Source organism: Trichechus manatus, unplaced genomic scaffold, assembly GCF_000243295.1.
Source record: "Trichechus manatus latirostris isolate Lorelei unplaced genomic scaffold, TriManLat1.0 scaffold00079, whole genome shotgun sequence".
NCBI classification, from domain to species: domain Eukaryota; kingdom Metazoa; phylum Chordata; class Mammalia; order Sirenia; family Trichechidae; genus Trichechus; species Trichechus manatus.
Window position 1 is genome coordinate 10,653,559 of NW_004444015.1, and position 4,660 is coordinate 10,658,218.

A 4,660-nucleotide genomic window follows, 5' to 3' on the forward strand; every position below is an offset into this window, starting at 1 on the left:
GGTACATGTTTGTTGAATAAAGGATTTTCAGTTGTAACAGAAAATCTCTTATTTACCTAGCTTCTTCATGAAAACTGAATTCTACTTACCTTGAGCTGTGCAATCCCTAAGCCCTCTATGCACTGTAGACTAATCTTATTAAGTTGTTTTGACTGTAGGACTACCAGACACCTGCTCCTGGTTTTATTAGGTGAGATTATGCCAGTCAGTTGTATTAATTTCCTTTAGTGTTTCTGAGAATTTTAGCTTTATGTTTTCGTTTAATGGGCTTACTGGCTGATCCCTGCTGCACTCCACTATCCAAGCCCCGCCACTATCACCCCTGCCCACGCCATATTCAGACGTCTATGCTTTGACTCACTGGAGTCAAACCGTGAATTTATGATGTCAGTCTCTCTGAAAAGCTCTGTATTTTTTAGACTCAAATATTCAAAAATTTCCCTTCGAAATTACATTTTCAGCTTTTCAATAGAGGTCAAAAGTGTAGACATCTTGAATTAGAGATGTGGGGAGATGATGCTTCCAAAAATCTAAGCCCTAACTCACAAGGGGTGTGACTAGGAGTTATGAGCAATAGGGGACAGGAAAGGTAATTTTCCTGATTTATTAGAATCACTTTTTTCAGGCCCAGGTCTTCATCAATTGCCTTATCCTTGTGGGTCTGCATTTCTTTGTCCATTCATAATCTGTGTCATTTAAGGATGCAGTTTAGCACAGTGGCTAAGACCATGGTCTCTGGAGCCAGACTGCCAGGGTTCAAATCCTTGACTTCACTATTTATTAGTGGTGTGCCTATTAGCTGTGTTTAGTTTCCTCATTCGTAAAGTATAGGGTCAGCAAAAAAGACGAAGACTCTCAACGAGATGGATTGACACAGTGGCTGCAACAATGGACTCAAGCATAACAACAATTGTGAGCATGGTGCAGGACTGGGCAGTGTTTCGTTCTTGTGGTGCATAGGGTCGCTATGAGTCAGAACCAACTCAACGGCACCTAACAGCAACAACAGTTTCCTCATATGTAAAATGGGGATGATGTGGAGTTATAAGAGGATACAGTGAATTTATATTTGTAGTGCTTAGAACTTGACTTGGCATATGATAAGTATCCTGTAAGATTATTTTGTTTTCCTTTTGCTTGAAGCTCTTCCTCAAAAGAGTTGTGTGCATGCAAAAGCACTTGCCCTTTCATTCTTATCACTGGCCACTTTTGAATTTAGAAGACATGAAAATGACTGCAAGAAGGCAGGGTGTCACCTAGTGTAACACTGCATCCTATGAAATCAGTTATAGCCCACCCCTCCATGTCATTCTTTTTGTGCATGGGGTGATATAAGAGAATTACTGACTACTGGAACCTGAAGAAGAGCCCTGGTGGCGCAGTGGTTACAGCGATCGACTGCTAACTGAAAGGTCAGCAGTTCAAAACCACCAGTGGCTCCGCAGGAGAAAGATGTGGCAGTTTGCTTCTGTAGAGCTTTACAGCACTGGAAAACTGACGGGGTGGCTATGAGTCAGAATCAACTTGACAACAGTGGGTGGAGAAACCTGAGGATGCCCCATTCTTCCTCTGATGATTTGAAGGTCCCCAGGGGCTTTCTGGAGCACTGGTAGCACAGTGGTTAAAGAGCTGGGCTGATAACCAAAAAGTCTGCAGTTCAAATCTATCAGCAGCTCCTTGGAAACCCTATGGGGCAGTTCTACTCTGTCCTATAGGGTCACTATGAGTTGGAAATCGACTCAATGGCAATGGGTTTTTTTTAACGGGAGGGACTTTCTGGACAGACCCGGACATAGACCAGTCCATGAACAGTTTAGATTGGGGACATTAGGCCCAACTGTATACTGTTGTCTAGGATGACTTATCATCTTGGTTTGTCTGAGATTTTCCCAGGGTTAGTACTGAAACCACCACTCGTCTGTCAGTTTGTCATACTGTGGTGGCTTACATGTTGCTGTGATGCTGGAAGCTATGCCAAGAGTATTTCAAGTACCAGTAGGGTCACCCATGATGGACAGTTTTCAGCAGAGCTTCTGGACTAAGAGACTGGGAAGAAAGACCTGGTGGTCTACTTCTGAAAAAATTGGCCAGTGAAAACCTTATGGATAGCGGTGGAACATTGTCTGATATAGTGCCACAAGATGAGCCCCTCAGGTTGGAAGGCACTCAAAATACTACTGGGGAAGAGCTGCCTCCTCAAAGTAGTTGTTAGTGTTGTTAGGTGCCATTGAGTTGGTTCCGACTCATAGCAACCCTACATACAACAGAACAAAATACCACCTGGTCCTGCGTGCCATCCTCACAATCTTTGCTGTGCTTGAGCCCATTGTTGCAGCCACTGTGTCAATCCATCTTGTTGAGTGTCTTCCTCTTTTTTGCTGACCCTCCACTTTAGCAAGCATGATGTCCTTCTTCAGGGACTGGTCCCTCCTGAAATATGTCCAAAATATGTGAGATGAAGTCTCACCATCCTTTCTTCCAAGGAGCATTCTGGCTGTACTTCTTCCAAGACAGATTTGTTCATTCTTCTGGCAGTCTGTGGTATATTCAATATTCTTCGCCAACACCATAATTCGAAGGCATCAATTCTTTGATCTTCCTTATTCATTGTTCAGCTTTTACGTGCATGTGAGGTGATTGAGAATACTCTGGCTTGGATCAGGCACACCTTAGTCATCAAAGTGACACTTTAAAGAGGTCTTTTGCAGCAAATTTACCATCTGATTTCTTGACTGCTGCTTCCATGGGCACTGATTGTGTATCCAAGTAAAATGAAATCCTTGAAAACTTCAATCTTTTCTCCATTTATCATGGTGTTGCTTATTGGTCCAGTTGTGAGGATTTTTGTTTTCTTTATGTTGAGGTACAATCCATACTGAAGGCTGTAGTCTTTGATCTTCATTAGTAGGTGCTTTAAGTCTTCTTCGCTCTCCGTAAGCAAGCTTGTGTCACCTGCATATCGCTGGTTGTTAATGAGTCTTCCTCCAATCCTGATGTCACATTCTTCTTCATATAGTCCAACTTCTTAGATTATTTGCTCAGCATACAGATTGAATAAGTATGGTGAAAGGATACAACCCTGACGCACACCTTTCCTGACTTTAAACCACATAATATCCCCTTGTTCTGTGTACAGGTTCCTCATGAGCACAGTTAAGTATTCTGGAATTCCCATTCTTCACAATGTTATCCATAATTTGTTACGGTCCACACAGTTGAACGCCTTTGCATAGTCAATAAAACACAGGTACACATCTTTTTGGTATTCTCTGCTTTCAGCCAAGATCCATCTGACATCAGCAATGATATCCCTCATTCCTCATCCTGTTCTGAATCTGTCTAGAACTTCTGTTGATGTACTGCTGCAAACGCTTTTGAACGATCTTCAGCAAAATTTTACTTACCTGTGATATTGATATTGTTCGATAATTTCCGCATTCGGTTAGATCACCTTTTTTTTGGAATGCTGTTCTTCATTCTCCTTTGCTCCAGGTGGGTTGGGACCAATTGAAGCATCTTAGATGGATGCTCGCAAGGTTTTAAGACCCCAGATGCCACTCACCAAAGTGGGATGCAGAACATTTTCTTAATAAACTTTGTTATGCCAATTGACCTGATGTCCCTCTGAAACCATGGTCCCCAGACCCCTGCCCCTGCTACTCTGTCCTTGAAGTGTTTGGTCATGTTCAGGAAACTTCTTAGCTTTTGGTTTAGTCCAGTTGTGCTGACTTCCCCTGTATTGTGTGTTGTCCTTCCCGTCACCTAAGAAAATTCTTGTCTACCATCTAGTTAATGAATTCCCCTCTAAAAATACGGAACGCTTCACGAATTTGCGTGTCATACTTGCACAGGAGCCATGCTAATCTTCTCTGTATCGTTCCAATTTTAGTATATGTGTTGTGGAAGCAACCACTTGAAATGTTCTTTCTGATGATGAATGCAACACCATTCTTCTTCAATTTGTCATTCCAGGCATAGTAGACCATAGGATTGTTTGATTCAAAATGGCCAATACCAGTCCACTTCAGCCCACTAATGCCTACGATATCAATGTTTACACATTCCATTTCATTTTTGATGACTTCCAATTTTCCTAGATTCATACTTTGTACATCCCAAGTACATATTAATGGATGTTTGTAGCTGTTTCTTCTCATTTTGAGTCGTGTCACATCAGCAAATGAAGGTCCTGAAAGCTTGACTCCATCCATGTCATTAAGGTCAACTCCACTTTGAGGAGGCAGCTCTTTCCCGGTCGTATTTTGAGTGCTTTCCAACCTGCGGGGCTCATCTTTCAGCACTATATCAGACAGTATTCCACTGCTATCCATAAGGTTTCACTGGCTAATTTTTTCAGAAGTAGACTGCCAGTTCCTTCTTCCTAGTCTGTCTTAGTATGGAAGCTCAGCTGAAACCTGCCCACCATGGGTGACCCTGCTCTTATTTGAAATACCAGTGGCATAGCTTCCAGCATCACAGCGACATGCAAGCCACCACAATATGACAAACTGAGTGAGTATGAAATGGTATCTCATTGTGGTTTTGATTTCAGTCTCCCTGATGGTTAATGATGTTCATCCTTTTTTCATGTGCTTATTGGCCTTCTTTAATCTTTGGAGAAATGTCTATTCAGATCCTTTTTTAATAGAATTGTTTGCCT

At 42.1% G+C, this 4,660-nt stretch overlaps 1 non-coding gene across 1 annotated transcript; it reads right to left on the reverse strand.

Annotated features, from left to right (window-relative positions):
- Positions 1-3,806: 3,806 nt before the first annotated feature.
- LOC111821361 (U6 spliceosomal RNA) lies at positions 3,807-3,913 on the reverse strand. Its single transcript, XR_002824791.1, has one exon. It is a non-coding gene; the product is annotated as a U6 spliceosomal RNA (small nuclear RNA).
- Between the last annotated feature and the right edge of the window lie 747 nt (positions 3,914-4,660).